Raw genomic sequence first — 25,131 nt, 5'->3', positions numbered from 1 at the left:
CTGGTCCTGAATACAGGTATTTTGGTTTTCTTCCATGGGGAAATGAGGAAGACGTCCCCTTAGGGGTTCTTGTTGAGAGTTTGTCAACACTTCTGAGAGGATGTTGGCCAGCTCCCGTGCTGCTGAATGTTACAGCCTGCGTTTCTGCACGATCATTAACCTGGACGACTAGCTGCATTCCAGAAGCTCACGGTGGGGTAAATAATCTCATGCTGACTGCCGTGCACATCATAAGCCAAGGCTGCCTGAGAGAAAGGAAGGTTAGGGTGCCTGCAGAATAGTCCAACAAATTCAGATCACTTTAGAACTCAATACCACAAACTGCCTTTGTTGATTTAAACAACCACTTGTCTACACTGAAAATGCCTGTGCATCTTGTGGTAGATTTACTGTGCTAGTTGTCCAGGTTATTGTGTGCTACATTTCAGTGCTTCATGATTACCTAGAGGAAAACATTACTTTCTAGTCTCTGTGCCAGAAATGGTAAGTTTTACCTGAACAATGTTTTTTAATCTCACGGACACTATGGATTATATAATGATCCCTCCCCTTTGCATTAGCTGCTGGAGCCACGTTTGTATCACATCTCTAATAAATATAGAGGACTTTGTGGCAGATATTTTGTTAAATTCTGGCTTAAATACTCTTATTTCAATCTTTAACTTACCCAAGCTTCACTACCTAGTACTTATTCATAATTTATTTTATCTCACTGCATATTTTCCTTTATATTCTTTTTAAAAATCCCTTTCTGGAACAATGTAAACTACACATGACTGTAAGATTAGTGCTCTTGCTCTGCAGAAGCAATCTGTGCCTTTCTGTGGGAGTCTTCAACTACTTTTGTCTCTAAATAAATACTGTTAAAAACTATTTAATTTAAGATTACAATTTTAATTTTTTCTCCTTATGGCATTTACTTTCTATTCTAATAACATGCTCATCCATATCTGTATTTGTAAAGTACTTAATAAACACTAATTTCAGTGTACAGAAGTTAATATATTGATGAGAATGTATAATTTGAAATATCTTTTTCTATGAGTGGGGTTGTCAAAGTTTTATCTCTACGTATTGCACATGAACCTCTCATACTCAGGATCTAGGATATAGGTGGAGCCATGAGAAGGGTGGAGCTCAAGGTTCCTCACAAGAATTACGATGTCATTGGCTGAACCAAGTCTGGGTGAAATGATTTCAGTCATTAGGATTTAAAATAGCTATTTTGATAGAAAGAAGATGCAGCTAGAGGGGCACCTCTTTACATACCTCAGCATACTTGCTTCAATTCTAGAAATATATTTGATGCTCAATACAGATTTTTAATTTGGTGACTGGATTGAAATTGGGTTACATATATAACCAGTTTACGTCTTCTAGAAGAAACAGAGAAAACAATCCTTTGAATAATTTATTCAAATGACCCATATGTAGCCCTGAGGAGGTCTTTATACTTCAGTAATTAAGTAAAGAATTTGAAACTCTGCTCAGTTTCTTAAAAAAAGAAAAGTAGAGGTGATTGGGGTAAAAAGAACTCCGACTGCTTTGTATTGCTTGGGAAAAGTGTAGAAATATTGGTTAATTTTACTGAAATCAGATACAGGAGTTAAAGTTTCATATTACTCAGCAAAAAACTGAAATAGAATATTTAAGTTCCAAGCCAGTAGAGGGGGAAAAAAAGGATAATAGTGAAAATACAGAAAAAGAAAATGTTAGGAAGCAAAAAAAAAAAAAAAGCCAAAGAAAAATCTATTAAACATAAAGCACAAATTAAGAATTTAAAAATAGATACAAATAAGTCATTACTAAAAATAATTGTAAACAGACTAGATTTATTTATTAAATACACGGATATTATTAATTAAAAAATAGGAAAATTCCAATATCCGTTTATAAGAAACATATGTGAAACTCAAGGGTGGAGAAAGATTGAAAGTACAGAGATGAAAAACTAGCTGGCAAATATTATCCAAAATAAAACAGGGCTATTTATATTAAATATTAAAATACACTTGAAGCAGAAAGTATAGTGGGCATGACAAAGATTATGACATATGAAAAAAAGCACAAGCTCTTCGTAAGAAAAGCATAGCAATTCTGGATATTTATGTACCTAATAATAGAGCTTCAAAATATGTAAAGCAAAAATTTCCAGAATTAGAAGAAGAAATTGAGAAATTTAGGAGAAAAAATGAAAACGTGTCATTAGCTGATAGATAAAACAAAAATATTATAAGAGAGAAAAAACGCGAACATCCATTTCATATCCCTCACCTAACTTATAGTCTGTGAATAGACCCTTTTCAAGTCTATCCTGAATAGTCATAAAAGTGACCATGGAATAAGACCCAGAGAAAAATCTAAAGAATCATTATCATACAGATAATTGTCTCTGGTCATAATGTAATTAAATAAAAAACTCATAATAAAAAGATAAAGTACCTATGGGAATTTAAAAGTTTTATTTGCAATGTATAGAACCAAAAAATACTGCAAACAAGCCAAATGCATATCAGCAGGAAAACTTAAAATCATTAATATATATTCATATGTTAGATTATACTGCAATGAAAACAAATGGACTAGAAATATAAGTGTCTATATGAATAGATCTAAAAGATGAATTTAAGAGGAAAAAAGCAAGTCGTGTAATGTTATGTACTAAGTGAAACAATGTAAATAAAATTTAAAATGTACAATACTATATATGACCTGTGCATGCCTAAATTTGAGTAATAACTTAGAAACATGATGAAAGTGATCAACGCTACCTTCAGGATCATGATAGCCCAGGTAAGAAAGGAAGGGCAGTGAGATACAGAAAGGCTGTACTGGCGACTTAAATGGTATCACTGCTATATATCTTTTAAAATGTGTGTCTAGAAAATACAGTGAAATACTTAGACTGAGAAACTTGGCAAATGGGAACACAGATGTGTGACTATTACATTGTTTATTTATTTTATGCTTTCTCTAAACATTTTATATGTTAAAATATTTCACAGTAAAATTATCTTTTATGTTCTCTACCCTTACAGGGTGTTCTTTTATATGTTATATTCAAAATGTGAAATTTTTCACATGTTCTGTATAAATACATAACAAATGAGATCCCAATGTATATGCTGATTTTAGAAAAGTATTTCTTCATGCAACAATATTTCCTGAACATCCTTTTCACATCAATAAGTATACATCCTACACATCATCTATAAGACCTTGGATGTGTACCAAAAAATTGCACTTCTTGACACCTTGAATTTTGTCCATGAAAGCAAAGAATATTTGAGTATGCAGTGGAAGGAATTTGGGATTAAAAGGAAAATGAGTACTAAAAAACACTATTTTAAAGAAATTCAGCTAATCATACTCAAGAATAATTGATGAAGATCATTGAGAAGAAATGCAGAATAGTGAAGAAATCCTGTCAGGTCATTTCATTCATTTCATACTGAAATGTTAAAAAGGGAAGTATATATTAAAAGGAAATAAATGACCACATGCAGAATACACTATAATTTAAAGTAAAATGCCACAAAGTGAAGAAGAAATGTTGAATTGGATCAGATTATTAAGCATATACAAAATAAAGGCAATTTCAGATAGGCAAAATTACTGAAAGAGCTTAGGTAAACATGCATCAAGCAAAGAAAGAAAAGAAAGGAAAAAAAGGAATGAGAAAAAGCAAAAAAAAGGAAGAAAAAAGGAAAAGAGAGGCCCCTTATTAATTTGTTGGGAGGCACACCACCACCTTGGAAAAGGGAAATAATTCTGAACCCTAGTATCCTAGGCTCTTTAATGTGACATAGTGCCTAATTATGCATGGCTCCAGTAGCTACCTCACCACTAACCTTCAGGGGTTAGAAATCACAGAGGGCTCAATGCTAAACCACGTCAAATCAAAGGTTCAACACTCAGAAATTTGTCATTTTGTTGTCATTACTTTGCAATGGTAGAATTAGTGATCATTTTCTGTCAGCCAACAATGTGTTTTCAACTCTGTTTGCAATATTTTTAGCACTCTTTATTGAACAACCATTTAGACAGTGACTCCTAAAAGACTATTCCTAAAGCAGTGAGGCAAGCAGAACTAAAATAAGCATATTCACTGATTTTTAAAAAAATAATAGTTAAGCACAGATATTATGAATTAATGATTTTCAGATACTTGTTTTATTATACATTCTTTGACTTTACTGGCATTTATGTGCTGCCATAAAATTATTATTATCATTTCAGCTTGGAATAGAGAGAATGTAGGTGGGGGAAAGCTACTTGAGAAACAAGAATGAGTAACTGACATTCTCACATCATTTAAAACAAATCCTGCCACCAATTGCCTATAACTCCCTTCCTGCACCATGTGTTGCTAGTTTGGGACTATAAGTGTGAGAAGCATAAAGTGAAATGTCAGCCAAATACTACCGGAGTAGGGAAAACCACAATTCATCATGTATCAAGGGTTTAAAAATTAATTCTGTGCTTTTTAACAAGAGGGCTGAAGTTTTGAAGGTGAATAATTACTCTTTTTATAACTAAAGTTAAAACTTAACATTCATTTTACAGGTAACATTACTAAAAGCATTTGGGACTCTTGTATGGAAAAGGTATTGTAAAAGGAAGGGCTAGAGAGAAGCTTTATTCTTTATTATAACATATGCTTCAAATGAAAGGTAAATAAACATAAGACTTTTAAAAAGTTCACTGTAACTAAGGTATTATTCGAAGTGTATTCAAGAAGTAACATAAAAATAAAGCAAAATCTCTTAAACACATAGAAAAGTAAATTTCTCATCACTTACAGAGGAGACACTTGATTCATTTCACCATAGAATGAGCCATACCATCCCTACCCTAGATTGATGTCTGGCAACACTACATCTTGGAGGCTAATGTGGAATCTGGGTAGATGATAAAGCCAGAGGCCTAGGAAACTGTCCAAGAAATGTTAGTAACAGGTCAATTCCAAGGAAGCACTTAGGTAGAAAAGTTATGGATTTGTATTTTCTGTGGTGGGTAAAAGAGAAAAATAACCCAGAATCTCCATAATAGCATCATTTAAATGCCCTGCCCCTCCAAATTTTGCCTGTAGCCTGTCCCCATTTGACCGTGTGCTCCTAGAGGACAAGGTTTATGTCTGTATTCCTGGTGAGTCAGGCACAATAGGAGGAGTCAATGAATGCTTCTCGCTGAGTAGACAAAAACATTGGGAAATAAAGGCCCAAAGCATAGATTAAGAAGATATACACAGAGTAGTTCTTTGTAAAATGTTTAGAAGGAGTGTAGGAAGGGAATAGGAGATAGTAGAAGATGAGGTAAGAGTAATGAACACATCTGGGAGATGTATAAGCAGAATGAGGAGACCATTTCAAGAGCAAAGAAGTGGCCAGTAGTGACTAATAGAGGAGAAATGTCAAGGAGAGGGTGAATCAGAAAAAAAATAATCCCATTGGGTTTGACCAGAAGGACAACAGAGATCTAAGCAGTTCCGTGGACGGCAGATGTGCTAATGAGACTAGAGACTTCAGGGGAGGAAGGGAGAAACAGGTCACAGTAGTGGAGACGACACAGTCCCAGAGGACATGAGGGAATTTCTGGAGTCGAATATCTTCATATAAGACTTCCTGGGAATGGCGCGTGAAAGGGAAGAAGATACTGAGGCAGGGCAGAGCTCCCAGTTGTTGAGTATCATCACCCATGATCAGGTACCAAGCATTTGGTCATGGAAATCCGTGTGGTCCACAGGGCAGTAGGATCCCCATCACCTGGTAACTCATTAGATATGCAGAATCTGAAGCTAGATCTAGAGATCTAGACCTACAGAAGCAGAGTGCGTTTAACCAGACGACTCACATGGCTACCAAGGTTTGAGGAGCACTGTTTTAAATTCCCTTTTAAAGATATTCACAAGTCTGGGAATGTGAATTGTCTTTATCGCTCTATACCTGAGCTCAGCCTCATCATAAGTTCCCTTTGCTGGTGGGAGCAGGAGCTACTGACATATGTCCCTTCCAGGAGCAGCAGAGCCTTTGAATTTAAAACTGCTTCTGGGACAAGTCTTTTACTAATATAAGACTCAGCCTCAGTCAGATGGGACAGTCAGGACAGCTCCACTATTCCAAAGTTCTGCAGCTGTTATTTATTGCTCAGTGATGAATGACCCTGAGACTCAGGGGCTTAAAGATTACTTGCAATTTTTCTGATGATTCTGAGTCAGCTGGGCAGTTCTAGCGTAGGCTGGCTTGAGGGATCTCCGCGGTCAGCTGATAGCCCCAAAGTTAGAGCAGCACCTGTCCTCCTGGGCCTAGCTCCTGCAAGTGAGTCAGCACTTAAAGGGTTTAAGGTACTCAAAGTCCAAGTCTTTGTTCTAGGGTGGTTCATCAGCCCTCCCCACCACTCTCTGTACAGCCGAAGGCAGTTTGTACAGCAAGCTGCCTGCAAAGCGAGGGCAAGACCAGGATGGGAGAACAGGAACATTTTTCATTTTAAAAATATCCACTGCATTTGTATCTTAGTGCAAGTTACCACTTTTAATAAATACCCATACACACAAACCCCACAAGCCTGTAACAGACGTATTAACAGGTGAGGGAGGCTCCTTTCATCTCAGGGTATCTGACTAACTTCCCTCAGGCACAGTTTGTAGGTGGTGGGGCCAGAAATGGAACCGAGTCTGTCTCTTTCTACCTCATTTAAGGAAAGAGCACAGTGTTGTTATTCTGCATTCACCCTCAGCTATGTCGTATTGCTGATGCCCTGCTGCCGGGCACACCCACTGCACTTTCCACTTGTTCCTTCTGTGTATTTGCCATCCTTCTATTTGGCTGTGACCATCCTTTGGAAGTCCAGCCTATAAAGAAGGCGGCCCAGCAGACCTCTGTTATTATAAGAATCGTTTATCATCACTCAGACTTTTTTTAGTGGGGATCTCTTCCCACTAGGTCTGCATCAGGGCTGGGTGGTGATTTCGAGAAAACCACAAAAATACATTTTGATGTTGCTCATAAGCCAGTCTCACACACAGTCAGGATATATCCTGAAGCACTGGTCTCCTTCCAGCCATTAACATACCCCTAAACAGGCTCTGCGTTTTATGGCTCCTTTGTTTCTTTGGAGATACCAACATGGCTTTCCTCTCTGTACTCTAAGTCTGTGTGCCTGTAGAGGGTCTCCAAAACAAACATACTTCCCACTCTTCCCAATCTAAAGCAATTCTTGCTATTAAAAAAAAAAAGAAAAGGAAAAAGTCATTTTAACTACAGTTGAAAGGGAAAGTGGGCTAAATTTAGACCCAAGTTTTAGAGTCCTCTCTCCCGCCAGGATTCTGGCAAAATGAAAATTTCCAAGCAATTCTGAATTAGAAAATCACACGTGGTAAGACTGATATGAGGCTGGATGCTTACCAATGGGGTAATATGAGCATTCCTGGAGTTCACACCAGGAAGACATCTTCACTAGCTTCTTAAAGACTTCACAGATCTCTGAACATGAGCTAATCTTTTGTATGTGTCAGCCTAGGAAACATACATAATCAAGGAAAGTTCTTAGTTTTACTCTGCAAGGAAGAGCAAGCTACCTGCCACCTGTCACCTTTTTCCAGCAGCAGGCTGAGAATCTGCGACACAAATCTAGTTTATTGCCTTTGTATACCACCAGTCATTAGAAAAACAGAAGCCTGCAGAAAGGAGCCAAGATATGGTACAGGGAGAACATTTCATTGAGCTGTCTGTCTAGAAAGAGTATTTTATAGGCTGTGGAAGGGAAAAAAAAAGGAAACCACTGCATTTTAAGTAAAAGGAGCAAACATGGATGCTTTCTCCTTCAACCTTCGGCTGTCATTAAAATGATCCTGGCTGATCATGGTGAACTACTGCACCAGAAGAATGGAAGAACTGAAGTCCAATTCTCTCCTCCCCTGCTTTAAATAAGTTCTTAGTGATACACAGTATTAAAAATGGGCTCAATTCCTTTCCCTACTTCTTTACACAGCTAATGACACCATGGCCCTTCATCAAGTGTAAATTCCAGATTTCTGCATACATTTCATTAAAGGAAACTTCTCATTCTCTGTGAAAGAAAATTTTTCCTTCTTCAGGTGAAGAACATTCTTTCTCCAGCCCTGTTCTCCCACCATCACCCAGCAATGTGGGATTACACTGCCTCGAGAGACAGCAGGATGCAGAGGAATCATATTGTCCTGCTTCAAATGTGCTCTACTCCAAACAGGTATGAGAACTTGAGTAAGAACCTTAACTTTTCCAAGCCCCAGCTTCATAATTTATAAAATAGGCCTAATATTATCTGCCTCAGAGAGTTGCTCAAAACACTAAATATAAAATATCCAAAACTACCTGGCACAGAATAGGCACTCAGCAATTCTGAGCTATTACAAACATTTCTATTGTACCTTAAAAAAAAAAAACTCCACACAAAGAACTATTAATTTTTCAATGCAGGAACAAAACAAATATTTAAACAGAGGGAAAGGATGACTAGACAAAACCAAATAACAATTTATAGATTAGTAAATGTATTCTCTATCCTTTCCACATAGTAAAACCACTTATATGAAGGAGGTCTGCTTTGCCTGGGTCAGCCGGTAGCCTGAGGGCCAAGCGGTTGAGAGAGTTTAAGCATTTTAAGCTCACTGGAAGCTTTCATTATTTAAGTCAAACATATGAACATTATCATTTCACTCCAATTATTTGCACCCATTCAAATGCATTCCATTTGCATGATTTCAGCCAGGAGGAGAACTGAATGGTCTAGAGAAAATAAGAGAAACCCAAATACATACTTAAATATTCTAGCACACCTTATGGGACAAAGGAGCGGGAGCTGCCGCAACTATGTGCTATCCGCATGGGTTTTCCATCAGGTCCGATAGGGATGCGTTTCAGAATAAAGGGTTCTCCTTCGTGGAAATGAGCAACTCTTCTCACTCCATTTTGCAATGGCTCAGGCTGCATTGTTTGTGATATAAGTTCACCTGAAGCACTTTAATAAGTGAGGAAAATAGGATGGATAGAAATGGAGGTGAATTCTGCCTTAATGAGAAAAACATGAGAACTTAAAAAAAAAAATGAAACGCTAGTATATAAAATGTGAACTCTCCAGACTGACTGAGTCACTTGGAAGTTTATTTGTGAAAATGTGCACTTTCTTCCTTCCCCGAGTTTTCATTGAACTGCCCTTTGCCTAATGTAAAAAGTAGCGACTTTTAATGTTCTTTTCCCAGAAGGGATGACCAGAAGAGTAAAGTCAAGTAAAAAATTATTTATAACTCAAAAACTAGGGCAATTAACGGGGGGTAGAGGGAAGGGATACAAAAGCCAAATTGGCCTTAGAATCTCCACATAAAGTCTAGATATTCCTTAATTCTCTCATTTATTCATTTCCTTAACATTTTTTATTTTTATCTTAATCTTCTGTTCATTGTATTGTACATCCTCTTTCTGTTTTATAAATTGTGCATTTATTCTAAAACTTCTAATTTCACATTTAGTCAGTGTCTTATAATTTTTGGTAATCTTTCTTCCCCATATTCTTCTTTCTGAATTCTTATACTAACAAATTCAAGGAAAAAGAGATGCATAGGGGTTGAATAAATGGAGGAAATGCTGTTACAGAAATAAATAATAAAACAGATACAGTAGAAGAAGAAATAAGAACATAGAAAGGAAAGGATACAGCAAGGATAAAGAGGAAAGGAGAAATTGAGAAAGTAGGGAAATAGCCAATATTTCTTATTTTAACAGCCTTGGAGTACTCCCAAATTCAGCTATCCCATTCAGTATGTGCTTTATTTCTTGACGCCCCTGGAAAGGGAAAACAGGAAAGGGGACTTTAATGAAAGCACTTAATCTCCAATGGGATGATGGAGTAAAGGAAATGGCCCAAGAATACAAATATGGAAAATGCTGCTCATTTCCTCATTCACCTTTACATCTCCTCGTAACAATCTTGCCGTTTTTTTGTTCCATGACATACTTTCTTTTCTTGCCTTTCAAGGCAGCCTGTAGATTCCTCGGCACCCCCGTCAGCCTCCTCTTCCATGCTATCCACGGCTGTCCTGTTATTCCAACTCTTCCCCATTAAGCCCCACAGTTCAGTGACCACCATCCTTACAACTCAGAGGATAACCCTGCTTCTTCATTCACAGAAAAAAATAAAGGTATTGGTCAGGAGCTCTTTGAAGTTCCTGATCTTTCAGGAGCATCTGCCACCCCTCTTACTTGTTGCTTCTCTCCAGTCTTAGAGGATCAAGTTCCCACAACCCAAAGCTAATTCCTACACCTGGACTCTAAACCCCATCCTTCCCAAAACTTTTCTTCATCAGTCATGTCTTGATCCTACTGGCTTTTGTGATGAAAAAAAAAAAATCAATGCATCTAGTTAGAGGATGACAGGGCTCAAGAGGAAGAGGAAGGTAGGACGCACTGAATAAGAGATGAAAGTAATACACATAATAAAGAATGGGAAGAGGAGAGAAGGGAGAGGGGGACCAAGTCTTCAGCCTGGAGGTAAAGTAGGAGTTTGTTCCGCAGAGCAGGGGGAGTGAGAAATGTGATAGTGCCTGGGGGACTGATGAGAAAGTGCTTTAGCATCATGGAAAAATATGTCAGTAAAGACACATTATTGGATGTGCTTCTTTTAGTGTGACACAAAACAAGAAAAATGTCAGTAAGATGTGGCTTCAATAAAGTTCTATCTCCCCATCCTCAAAAGCAAAACACATTAAGAAAAATCTTAATAGTCATTTCAATCCTACATCCCTCTTTGGCTATCTTGCCAAGATACTTGAAAGATTTCTTTATTCAAAGTTTCTACTTGCTCACTTTCATTATACTTTTGAAAATACAGCTCAAAATAGTTAACATTTATTGAGTGTTTACTATGTGCCACACACCTGAGCTTCATATACAGTATTTCCTTTAGTCCTCAAATAACAGTGTTTGTATTTTAATTTGGTTGAAGACTTATTCCTCAGGCCAAAGGCAGAACCAAAAGCAGGTCCCTTCTCCTTTAATTTTTGGCCTTACATAGATATTGCTGGGCCAACAGATAGGAGTAAACAAAAACAATCTTTATTGCCTCCTCCTATCACTCTTTTATTCAGAAGAGAAAGAAAGGGAGAAAGGTGGTGCTTTCTGCCAGGGAAGGGTCATGCTTGCACCACTCAGGGGGTACAATGCAAACTAAGTGTCATGATGCTGGCAAGGTTACCCCAGCAGCCTTCAGGGTATTAGGGGATATCATGCTTACCTCATTTCACCAGCACAAGGATGGAATTCATGGTTAGGGTATCCACGCACATGTAGCTATGTTATGGAATTGGGGGGGTGTTGAATTTAAACCTCCAAATTCTCCCTTGGTTCTAGAAGACCCCCTTTTGGCAGTGCTGAGGTGGTTAATAGAAGATTATCATATGGGACAGTGGGAGCCCAAGAATCAGCTTGCAGATTCCCGACCCCTCTGCTGACCCCCCAAAGGCAGAGCTAAACCACCCTGTATTTAAGAAACTATTTTGGGAAGAAAAGGAGTAGAGAATATTGGAGTGTTGTCAGCTGAAATACAGTGACTAGAACATGATAAGGTTAAGTATAAATTTCCCCATAAACTGTTGCGCAGAGTGAGGGACTTATTGTCAAGATTAAATAATTTTACAAGGTGATGCAATGTTTTTTTTGTGTTTTATTTTTGCATGTATATACCAGGTTAAATTCCAGACTCCACAGGAAAATGAAAAGTTCTTTGGCCAGTGTTCAGTTTAGAGTAAATTCTCAATACATGGAAGCTGAGACAGTTAATTCAGAGGTCATTTTGTGGCATAATGATTAATGATCATATTTTTTGGTCCTGGGAGGCTCAACAAAGGTTAATTGAATCCTAGAGTTGGATGGGAAGGGGTTCTAGAAATAATAGAATTTAATCCTATAATCTTGGAAATCACAGTAGCAAGTTCTAGAAGAGAAAGGGCCTCCTGAGGATTCTGCAGCGAGCCTCACCTCCTCTCACTTTGGGAGGGTGGGCTCTTATTTACGATGTGCCTCCCAAGCAAGCACTGTGAATAAGCAAGTGAGATGCTTCCATAGTCTGTGCTGCTTTGTCCTATTTTGTTATTTTTCCTATGGTTATGATTTTATTATGATTTGTCCAGTATTTTAATCTGGAATCAGGATGTGGTTGTGTACACAGAAAGCATATAGTTTAGAGAGACCCATGTGTAACCAAACCCTTCCATATTGCATTGTATCTGTAAGAGATGGGAGTAAACCCTTCAATTATGAGCCAAACCAAAGGATCTTGATGATAGAGTTTAATGATTATGTGTTTTTATAGTGTTGGGGAACACATATTAAATATAGGAAAATGAGACTTGTGAAATTTGGAATTTGGATGTGTGGTAATGGAAAGGGTCTTGGACTAGGAGTCTGAAGATTGCAGTTCAAATCCACTACTAAGAACTGGGGCCAGCCTGTATCCCCTCTTTGTCCCTTAGTTTTTTTTTATCAACTACAAAATATAGATGATTCCTGCTCTACTTAGTATAAGGTGATCAGGGCAATCAAAAGAGACACTTTATAGGGTTTTGAGCTGCAAATGCTACACACACACACTATGTTATTATTCCAAAAGAGTCTGAGCCCTGGCATGCAGTTATCCTTCTGATTATCCATTAGCATCTTTCCCTATTCTCTTCTCTCCTTTTCTAAACCTTGGTGATGACATTTAGTGATTTTCTTGCTGGCATTACTTAGTCCTGAGAACTGCCATTTTCAAGTTTACAGTTTATTTATTTATGCATTCCCTCTTGTTTTAGATGCTGTATAGCAGACAAAATTTATTCTGCTCCTTCCAAGCTCCTAGCTTTTGCTTTCTAAATCCGTCACTGGGGAAGTGTGGTTAAAAGATTCTCTACTAGTTTTTTAGTTGCTTTGTTGTGCAGACCTACTCTTGCACTGATTAAAAATTCCCATTGTCTGTAATGTATATATAATTTTGCTTATCTTAGAATTACCTAGAGCCTCATCATCCCCACTGTGGTGCTTGATGGTGAGGCTGTTTAGTGACCTAACATCAGAGCTGAGCTGTGAGCCCTTTTTGGGGAGGAACTTAGTTCATTTATGTAACACATCTACCCTCCAAGTTCTGGCTTTCATCCAAACTGCATCTGGCTCCAGAGAGTGATTCTAAACTGGAATAAGATTTGCCTTCTCAGACCCTAATGCTCACATTTATTTGTGATTGTGAAGTACATTTTCTAAAATTTACAACAGCATATCAAAAAAGTTGGTAAACTTTATAATGTCATGTATTTCATGATTCTAAAACACTGTTTAATACAACTTTACTATCTTTTTGTGCTTAACAATATATGTTGGAAGAACTACATAAACATATCACAATAATAAAATTATCATGCTTTAGTGAACATGTATTTATAAAGCAAATAAAAATACCTAGTAAACCTAAGAGTAATAACTCAGATAATATCAGATTTTACTAAAAAGAAAAACCTCCTTCTTGTGCCTAGTGTGTTTTTAAGGTTTGGCAATATATGCAGTTTGCAATGTGATATAAGTTTCAGATGCACTCCACCCTTATTAAAATACCAACTGCAGGAGAAAGACATTTGGTATATAATCATAAAGTATTATTCTAATGATGGAATGTATGATAACTATGCTGAGTTTTATATCAAGAAGTAAACCTAAACCAAGATCTTTGAACAAGGTCAGAATGGATAATGCAAATACATATACATGGCTCAAAATACAAAGCATCAGAACAGGAATAAAAACTCAAGAACATTGCAAAGCCAAGGATCTTATTCTACCTGAGAAATGTACTGCTTAAAGCAAGAAATTATTTTCTTAATTTTGAAAGGTTGTTGCCCAAATGTAGCCAATAAAATAGGATTAAATGTGAAGGTCAACATGGGATACCTATAAAAAGCATTTACTCTCTTAAGCAATGGTTTTCAATGTAGTATTTTGTACCAACCTGGATACATCTATTAAAAATGACTCTAACTAAAATATTTCCATCTATGTGCTTCCCTCAACTCACATGTTAACATCATGACTTGACATAATCATTTAAGATTACTTTACCTCAGTTTCTCCACCTTAAAAAAAAACAGGGACAATGTCTTCAGTCTCCATCTACATTCAGTTAGACAATTGAACCTACCTCATATGGGCATTGCTGGATTCAATGTGAAAGTACTGTGTTCTCTTGAAAATAAAGATGCTCTATAACACACCTTTATTTATGTGTGAAACACACACACACACACACACACACACACACAACCTAAAAAAGGAAATAACTGCTTAGATGCCCAGTGATAATAAAATGAAAGCTACAGCAATTTGTTATTAACCTTATCAATATGAATATGAGCTACTATCATTTACTAAGCCTTAAGCATGTATGAGGCACATGAATTATATAATTTAATACAACTTTATGACATAGATATAATCATTATATCCATTTAACAGATAAGAAAAGTAAGGTTGAGTCAGGCTACTTATGTTACACAAGATCTCATGAATAGTAAGTGGCAGTCTTATTCAAGCTATTATCTGGTGAATAGAGTATGAACTTTACCTAAAATCTGAACCCTCCTTTAAAAAATACTAAATTTAGCAAAAATCACTTTTCTGTATAAATTACAGTGAATCGGTCAGTTTATAAATTATCCTATAATATTACATAGCTCCAGATCCTCTCATAGTCATATTTAGACATTTTTTTTCCAACTAAAGATAAGCAACTCTAGAATAGAATCCTTGTTTTGGGTATAAACAAAGTTAATCAAGAGCAAATGACAAAAAAATACCCATCAGTGTGAGCCATTAGTGAACTGTTTTGTGCTTTCCCTAGAAAAATCCTGGACCAAATATTACTACCCTAAGGTCTCAATAGTCATTATTTTTTTAATCCTCCTTGAAGTCCACAATTTTACTATATCTGTCTTATGAGTGTAATTGAAATGACCACAGCATGGATTTATACACTGATCTTTAACTGAATCAAACACACCCATCCAGAATTTCACCTCCCATCCACAGGCTCAACCTCACTACAGAAGGCGGCACGTGCGCATAAAGAGCACAGACAAACCTTGGAGGCAGCCGATTCTGCACTCTAATCCTGCCTTGACCATGTAAGAGTTGTGGGACATTGGGCAAATCTCTTAAATTTTCTGAGTTTCAATTTCCTCCTGTATAAAATGGTGATAATAAAATCTGCCTCAATAAAATTTGGAAAAAAATGGTTACACTGCCAGATGTGTTGTGCTTATGCAACAAATATGACTTCCATTGTTCTTTCCCCTGTTCATGGACTGCAGGTGTCTATGAGGATGCACTCCAGCACCACAGCAGACAGCCTGGGATCAGCAGGCCCTTCCCATTTTGCTACTATTGAAGCATGGCTGTGACACAGCATTGTGTTGTAGCATGAGCTCATGAGGACAGTCCTGTAATGTCATAAAAGATTCACTGTTGTCTTGTATCTGTGAGGCAGGAATGCATGTAATACATTTTATGTCTTATCTTCATATCTATGCCTGCTTGCCTGCTCACCCATCCATCCATCCATCCATCCTCCCATCCATCCATCCAACAATCCATCCATCAATCCTTCCTTCCTTCCTTCCACCCATCATTGCCTGGATTCCAAACCTGGCTCTAACATTAAATGTGCAACTCTGTATAATTAAAGTTATACTCTTTGTGCCTCAGTTTTCTGACTTTGTTTAAATTGGGGATAATAAGAGTACCTAACTCATAGGATTATTTTGAGGATTAGGAGTTAAGTGCTTACTTAAGCACTTTACATAAACAACACTTGGAATAACTTGTAGCTGTTCATCAAATTGTTAATGTTTAAAAATATTCTTATTAGAGAATAAAAAACAGTCTCAGATACTATAGCTTCCCCAGAGTTTCACAGCTAGTAAATGGCAACCCTAAGGCTTGGACCCAGGTAGGTTTCTGCATGTCAAGTTCCATTTCTTTCCATCCTATAATGGCATCTCTCTGAAAAAAATTTCTTCTTCTAATATTTGAGAGATTCATTTACCCAAATTAATTTAATTCCAATAACTAAATCATTATGGTTCATTATAAATGGAAAAGCTTGAACTTCATGCATTCCTGGGGACTATAGATATGTTTCTTTTAAACCAAACCCTATGTTTATATGTTATAGGCCAATTATTATATCCCAAATTTTGGTTGTTGCCCTTATTTGTTGCCTTTGGACATTGGTAGAAGGCCTTTAAATGAGCAGATTACATTGGTAGGTGAAGAGATACAGATTTTTCTGAGCAGACTCAACAGAGGGTTAATGGGAAAAATGTCAAATAGTAAGGGCTCCTTATATAAAGAAAGTTACCATTTTAATACCTGGTGAATCCAGGGAAGGGGAAATGTATTTGCCCACACTTGGATTAGACAACAAAATAGAACTAAATATTGATTTTCTGATATTTTTCCTCTAAAAGGTTGATTTAAGGGACACACCATCAATTTAAAAACAGAGGGGTTTTACAGACAATAGCTGCCATAGGAAAGGGGGGACTGGAGGATGGGTAAAATAGGTGAAGGGGATAAAGAAGTACAAACTTTTAATTATATAATAAATTAGGGGTCAATATACTGAAATATCTTTGTATGTTGACAGATGGTAACTACATTTATCATGTTGAACATTCAGTAATACATATAATTGTTCAATCACCATGTTGTAGAAAACCAATATAATTTTTCATATCAACTATATTTCAATATAAAGGGATTTTTTAGAGGATAAAATATTATACTGCAATTAAAGTATGTGCTAATTATGCAATGCCACCAACTTTCTGAAGTTATAATATGAAAAACCTGTGTGTCTTAGAAATGAGGAAATAGTACATGATGATACTTAGAATGTACATATGAATGAGGATTATGGTAAATGGGACAAATGAGGACAGAGAACAGAAATGGAATTAACACAAAAGGAACATGTTGAAATGGGGGAGCATTGTGATAACTTCAGGCATAGATACATAGCTAAACAGCTGATGAAGGTGCAATATTTTCCTGCCATGAAAAATTTATTCAAACAAATAGGAAAAAGAAAAGGTGCAACCCATATAAAATTTAAACTGCCTTGTTTCTTGCTTGGTTGCCTTCAAAGAAACTTCACTCTGGCATCCAATAAATAAAAAGTAGATTACATTATTATTACTATCTCTTGAGAAAAACGCCAAATGGAAATTATACTCAAAATACACAGTAATTTAGAAAACTAAATAAACCCCCATTTCTCTCTCAAACTCATTTTCCTTTTCCAATTCAAGACTCTCAAATTCTTCCTCTAACTCAGTCTAAATAAATCTTGTTTCCTCTTGACACTTTCTTTTAATTGCTGTTTGCATATTTTTGTGAAATTATCATGCATCCAAGGAATGTATATAACGTGCATGTGTGATATGAATGAAGTTTAAAAATGAATACCTCTGTACCTCATCTCAGGCTTAAAGCCCTCTCCAAGACTTTCTATACTTTGCCTTTATTCCTCAGTGTTTTTGATTTATAACCATATTGATAAACATATCTAAAATTCATTAATTTTAGGGGCTCTGATGGAAAGAATTCCATTCAATAAATATACCACACTTATTTAGTCTACTGTTGATGGAAAATTTAGATTGATTCTAGTTTGGAGTTATTAAGAAAATTGCTGCAATTAATATTTTTGTACATATCTCCTGGGGGTGTATGTCAGTGCCTAACATTATGAAATATGGGCATGTTACTCTGTATCTGATAATTCCAATATCTGTAGGTTTTAAGGGTCTGTTTACATAGTTTGTTGCTTTTGCTTATTATACTTCATGGAGACATACATGGGTTTAGTGAGCTTAGACTATGAACTCAAAATTCTTTGGAATCTTCTCTCAGGGAATTCTTTAAGGTCAGAGATTACACTTTATTGTTTGAGAAAGAATTTGGGCTTGCCTTGACTTCTGGGGCATTATCAGCACAGATCCACTTTAACCTAATTTGTCACTTGAGTTTTATTTGGGGCCCCATACTTGTGCTTGTAAGTAGACATGTTAGAAAGAACTCTTTCCTCATTCTATTCAGAGTCAAGGTAAAGATAAGGAGACTTAAGATGTCCCTGTGAAGTTGTTTTTCCCACTGTAGGTACTACCATTTGGGTGGGGTGGGGGGGTTCCCAGATTTGTGATAAAGTCTAGACTCTCATCTCTTGCTCTTCTCTGGATGTGAGGCTTTGTCTCTTGTCCTAAATGTATGACCATCAGGGCTTGGCAGTTGACTCCAGCCCATGCTTTCCTCTCTGGATTCATGTTTTTTCCTCATTTTTAGCTTCTAAAGATTTCTTTTAATTCCAGCTCAGACATGCTGTAAAAATGTGATTTTAACATTTTAGTATCTTCAAGTGTTCCATCATATCTAGGATGTCTAGACCACCACGTTGCTAGAAAGGATGGTGCTTTCACTATTTTCAGTGGTTTTAATTCTGCTTCTCCTCTTTCTGTGGTTTCCTGAGGACACCCTGCCCTCTCTTTATCTTGCTTTTTAAATATTTCCTCTTCTTCCTTTAATTTTCCTTTCTCATTTGCTCTTGATCCATGCAACTAGGTATTAGTTGGATGTGTGGCATATAAGAAAGGAAGAGCTGTCAGCTCTGACTTTCTCCTTCGTCAAGCATTAATCAGGGGACTTGGTATGTACTGCGTTGCCTATAACACACATTTGCTACAAGTACTGCAACAAGACTTTAAAGATCACTTGTAATAACTGTAGTCATGTAAAGATTGTAGCTAAGTTCTGTTACGTGGTTTATAAGCATTCCTTACTAAAAACATGAAGCATTATCTATTCCTATTTTACAAATGAATAAGCAAAACCACAAAATCTGAAATAATTTAATTTAAGATCACACAGCTTGGAAGAGGCAAATCAAAACGGAATGTTAATCTGATTTCTAGCCTAGGATCTTTCTATGATGCTTCCCAAAGAATTAATTAATTCCTATATATAAATGAAGATATATATATATATATATATATACACACACACACACACACACACATACATATATGTCAGCTTAGAACAGGCAAATAAGAGAGTAGATTGCCTACATAACTGGGTTTATGATCGTTTACTTATGAGAAACCTCAGAAGAATTGCAGTAGCCATTGCCAACAATCTGTGGCGGGATGCCTGAGCAGAGAGATGTGGGAGTGGTGGGAGGCCTTCAGTAACACTTCATCTGGACAGGAAGGGCACTGACTTTCCTCAGTAAGATGGCTGGACCTCCCACTTAACCAAATGCTTTGGGATCTCTGGGTGGGTGAGTCCCATAATCACCTGATTTGTCTCCAATACCATTTTCAGATATGAAGCTGAGGAGAGGAAGTCCTATTATTGACCTATGACCCCCTGTTTAGCGTTAGTCCTTTAGTTCTTAATTAGAAAGACAAGATGTTTGATACCCATGCCAGAATTTCTTGGAATATGAGTTGAAATGTCAGCGTCATGCTTATTTAAGTTATTTTCCTTTGGCTGCTTAGTTGGATTGCTTTACTCGTCTTAACAGTTTGTTGGTTTCCATTATTTAAGCTGTAATTACTGATAATGCAATCAACAGGAGTTATTTCAGGTTATGTCCAACTACCAACAAACTCTAGTCTGAGTTTTTGGTTATACTGATGCAGGCCTCATTCAGAGAAGGAAATATCAATTTATCAATAGCACAACTCCCAGGCTGGGTTTATCACCCCCACTCAGACCCAGCTAATGAATGACATTGGATGGACAGTCACAGCCCAATCTCTGATTATGGATCATGATTATTTGTTCAGGAAGCTAACTATTTAGTCTTAGACATAATGAGTTTGCCAGGAATATGCCAACTCTTTAAGAACTAGAACACAAAGTAAGGAACATTTTGCTGTTAAGCACAGCTCTCTCCAAATAATTAAAACATATCCAATTGAATATATGGAATGTTAGAGGAGTGCACCATGGAAAAAAAGTTAATTGCTAGAATTTTCATTTCCTGAGTTGGCCTCTGTTCAATCAAACAATTATTGTGCATTACTGCAATACTAGAAATATTTGAGATTTCTGGAGATTCATAGTATACTTGTTTCAACTTATTAGGCACCTTATCAAGTCTGTGAATTTTTTCCCAACTACCTTCTAAACTGATTTTGCATCGTTCATTGCATTCCCATGTTAGGTGAATAGGAAATTTTCATACATCTTACTCACCTGTGCCAATTATCAGTGGAAAAGAGTCCATGTGCCCATCAGTGTTGGAATTACCAACATCTTTTGTTTGAATGAAGACTCTTAGAGTGGGGAATTTCAAATGGTAAGCACAGTGGACATCCAGTACCCCCTTATCCCTACATTCTTTGTGCTTGACAATGCTTCTACCTCACCCTCTTCCAGATGCACCACAACCTTTGACCTAAGAGAACTGTTTCCTTTAGACATAAGAGGTATTTTATTCTTCCCTTCAGCCCCAAACTAAAGGCCTCTCCTAAGCAGGGATTGGAAAATTGTGCCAAATTGCACATAATTGTGCATGATGAATTTGTAATGCAGGCTAAAACTTGCTGGAAACTCAGCTGAGACCACCAAAATCATTTAGTTGGGTTTGGTTGGAGGCCAACCCTTTATTCGCTAAGCTATAAAGTCTCTGGAGCTTTTATTTGCTCACAAAAATATCTGAATCCAGCACTACAATATTCTTTGCACGAAATCTAAATCAGTTTGATGTTGCTTTTCTTATGTTCCTTGAAGTACTCTAGGGGATTAAAGGTTGGAAAAAAGAAGTGGCTTTGGAATATAACATAAACAATTCTAGATGCTGAGAAATTTAATTTCCCTTATTATTTGCTTCAAGGAGCAACACATTGTTCATTTCTAAGTCATTTAAATGGAAGAAACTACAATACATTCCTCAAAAGCCTGCAGCCTCAAATATATTAATTAGAGAATAACCTCTAATTTCAAAAGGAATCATGTAAATATTAGATATGATGTTCAGTGAAAAAACTCTTGGTGAAAAATTGAGACTATACCAAGTAAAAAAAAACATTAAGAGGAACACCAATAATATTTTAATGGTGGTTATTTTGGGAGTGGAATGATTATAAATGATTTCTCTGCTCTTTTCTCTATTTTCCAAATTTTCTATAATGTGACTTTAATATTTTTTATAATAGAAAAATACATTTATTGGAAAAGAACCCTAGAAACTTTACAGATAGTTTTGTTTCTTCTTGTGCCATTTGCATACTGCTGTAAAATATAGACATGTTGACAGTATGAGTCACCTCCATTCAGGGGAAAAACAATACCATCTTGTATTTTATGAAACTCCTTCATTCCAAATGGCTCAAAATGCATTTTTTCCCCCACTGCATAAATCCATTTATTTATTGATTTTTATTTAGGTATAGTTGATATACAATACTGGTTTCAAGTACACAACATAGTGATTCGATAGTTATCTACATGATTAAATGCTCATCCCAACTAGTATAGTTATTATCTGTCAACACAGAAAGACATTACAGTATTGACTATATTCTGTATGCTGCATTTTCATCCCCATGACTTATTTCTATTATAATTGAGCTATTACACTTCTTTATCCTCCAAAATATGGAACACTTCAGGAATTTGCCTGTGTGCTTGCACAGGGGCCATGCTAATCTTCTCTGTGTCGTTCCAATTTTAGTATGTGTGCTGTGAAGCGAGCACTCAAAACACATTTAAGAAGCTTCATTTCATGATTCTGATCACTGTTTTTCTGAGATGTTTCTTAGCTATTGTTAACTCTTGAGACTTACTGAGATTAAGATCATTTATTTATTTGTTAGCACAGAAGCAGAATACAGGAAATTAAAAAACAAGGTATTTTCTTGCCCATTTTTCTAAGGGGAAATAAAAAGGTTAAGATTATGCCCAAGACTTGTGAGTCACACAACAAATGAGAGGGAAACCCATCGCCTGCCACTCAAATCCATGCATTAATCAGTGGGCATTATGTGACATTTTCATGGTAGATGTTGGATTTTGCAAAATATATTCATATGGTGCAATCTTTCTCAATAGCAATGCTATTGGCATTTTGGCTGGGGAAGTTGTTTGTTGCATGGGACCCCCACATTGCAGAGTGTTAAGTGTTCCTGTTCCTACACCCTTAATTAGCCAGTAATTAAATCCCCCCAGCCACTGGGATAATCAAAATCTTTCCACTAATTTTACAGTTGTCTCCCTTTGCCCACAATTAATATAAAGTATCTCACTTATTTCCCCAAAACATGGAGTAGTTAGTGCTAATACCATTAGTTCTTTCTTACTACAGAAGATCAGAGAGTTTAAATATCTTGCTCAGGCTCTTGTACCTAGGAAATGGCAGAACCAGACTAGAACTTAGGTATATGATTCCCTGCAACCTGCTACATAGAAACCATGACTGGACTCGTGAAATCAGCTTCTCAGTCCCTTAACATATTTTGTGTAGCTCCTAGATCATATGTCTTTAAGTTACTATTATTTCAACTTTGCTTTAAATTCAACTCAGTTCAGTCTGGAGATAAAGCCATAGAGGGTAATAAGCAGACAGAGGAAGCTGCTTGGGGATGGGGAAGGCAGACCGTCTCTGAGCAAAGCTACACCAGACACATGAGCCATCCATGGACAGGTAGGGCCTCGGACACCACTTTCTGGCTTCCCCTCACTGGGAATACCAGCACTAATAAAGGTTACTGTTTACTGAGCACTAATCATGTGCTAGAAACTCTGCCAGATGCTTTCATCTCTAATCCTCACAATGATTCTGCACTATTTACATTATCACTGTGATTGCTTTAGAGGTGAGGAAATTGAGGCTCAGAGAAGTTAAGTAACTTTTTCAAGGTTACATAAAAGACTTGAGCCCAGGTGTATCTGAATGTCAAAGCAAGGTATGTGTGTTAGCGGGATGGGGGTGGATAATGATCCTGCTGAGTGGGGACCTCTGGCCAACATTTTAATGAGGAACCTTAGAAAGGTTAAAATAGCATGAATTTTGCTTAAGCCGTATCAGACATGATCAAAATGGCTAAAGGCACTGAAAAGGTGGGAAAAGATCTGAAAACACAGTTGTGGTGCACAAGAAGCATAGTGTATAGTCACCTCCCTGATAAAAAGCTATGAACACCAATAAGGACCCTAATTTACATATCTTTCTGGTTTGTAAAATACCATCATTAGTAGTCACCTTTTGTGTTAAGCATTGTCCTTTGTCTACTGCTCTCTGTTCTCCTCTAATGTAGGATTATCTCTGGGAAAGAAGCACATTGTTTAGCCATAAATGCCCAGTGAACGATTTAATAATGAAACTTTTCATTGAAGATGTGGGAGGCCAAACATTCTTAGGAGAGCATTGGAATCTTGGAGGGGAGGAATGGAAGAGATGGGGGATGAAGGAATCAGAAAGGGCCCAGATGGTGGGAAGTGGATTATCTTCACATGCAACACTCTTTTAAAAATTCAGCCAGGACCACGATTACTTTGTATTAGAAAAGTCACTACAGCTTAGGGGCTGCGTGTATGTATGTTTGTCTGTGTGCCATATCATTGTATATAGTTGCTATAAAAATGAAATCGTTGAGTAAATTGAAATTTACTAAGGTTTACTGATTAAGAGCATGACAGTACATCTGTTATGGCATATACTCCAAAAAGGGGGAAAGGGATCAAACTTTCTGAAGTCACAGATGCTTAAAACACCCCCCTGTGACTCTGAATGCCTGCTTCAGACAATTACAATAATCTTTACTACTCAGCATGTGATATTGGAAAGCAAACTCTTAATGGTTCTAATTGAAAACATGTTCACACAAAAACTTTTATACATAAATGTTTATACCAGCATTATTCATAATAGTCAAGACATGGAAACAATTCAAATGTCCATCAAATGACAATGGAAAAATAAACATAGTATATGCACACAATGGAATATTACTCAGGTATAAAAAGAAATGAAGTGGTGATACATGTTATAACATGGATGAACCTTGTGATCATTATGCTAAATGAAAAAGACCAGATGTAACATATTGTATGATTCCACTTATATGAAATGCCTAGAATAGGCAAACCCAGAGATACAGAAAGTAGATTAGAGATTGCAGGGAATTGAGGAGGGGAGAAATTGACAGTGACTGCTTAGAGTTACAAGGTTTCTTTTTAGGATGGTGAAAATGTTCTGGAATTAGTTAGTGGTGATGGTTACCCAACATTGTGAATGCACTAGAAAAAATTGAATTTCACACTGAAAAAAATTGCAAGAAAATATTCTTAATAGTCCTAATTATCTCACAGTGGGAACAAAGAACAGAAACACCATTGAAGTTAACTGCCATTTCCTCTATATTCTATACTTCAATGTGTGGGAAAAGGAGTTTTAGGTTAACTATCATTCATTAAGCTCTTCCTTATGCCAGGCCCTACAACATACCTAATGCACCTCTTATTTAATTTTCACACCAATCCTAAATGTGCTATTTTTATCCTTCCTGTACAGATGAGAAAACTGATGAACTGATTTGATCAAAGTTTTATGTCTAATAAATGGCAGAGCCAGGATTTGGACTCTTTAGGACTATTTAGTCCAAAGCCTAATGCTTTCATTCACTATTCAATGTAGTTTTCTCGGAAAGCAGAATGAGAAGGAGCTTTAGACTGAGCAACAATGAAATGAAATGAAACACATTCTCCTTTGGAGTCTAATTCATAGAGAGGGGAGTAGGGTTTGGGAGTGGGGAGGGTGTAGAGTCTGAATGATAGTGGCATCATTCCATTAGAATAATAAACTTAGAGAGGAAGATTACAAGATTGTAATGACGACTCCTTCATTTCATGTTTTCCTAGGTTATGGAAAAACAAATGAAATACATATTCTACCTTGTAGCTGGCAATATTTAGACTACTGAGCTTCTGGCATTACATTTGACTACACTTAGGACCAAATACATAGCTAAAGAATACAGTTCAGATGAAGAAGGAGGAATTAGATTCATATCCT

At 36.7% G+C, this 25,131-nt stretch overlaps 1 protein-coding gene and 1 non-coding gene across 3 annotated transcripts in view; both read right to left on the bottom strand.

The window, feature by feature from the left end:
* ADAMTSL1 (ADAMTS like 1) overlaps window positions 1-25,131 on the bottom strand; it is an 859,402-nt gene that overhangs the window by 441,189 nt on the left and 393,082 nt on the right. The gene's annotated exons all lie outside the window — the stretch shown is intronic.
* LOC118913943 (U6 spliceosomal RNA) lies at window positions 21,711-21,815 on the bottom strand. The gene has a single exon (XR_005025421.1). It is a non-coding gene; the product is annotated as a U6 spliceosomal RNA (small nuclear RNA).

This window comes from Manis pentadactyla, chromosome 3 (assembly GCF_030020395.1).
Source record: "Manis pentadactyla isolate mManPen7 chromosome 3, mManPen7.hap1, whole genome shotgun sequence".
NCBI classification, from domain to species: Eukaryota; Metazoa; Chordata; class Mammalia; order Pholidota; family Manidae; genus Manis; species Manis pentadactyla.
The sequence above is the reverse complement of the archived record's forward strand: the minus strand, read 5'-3'. Positions and strand labels throughout refer to the sequence as shown.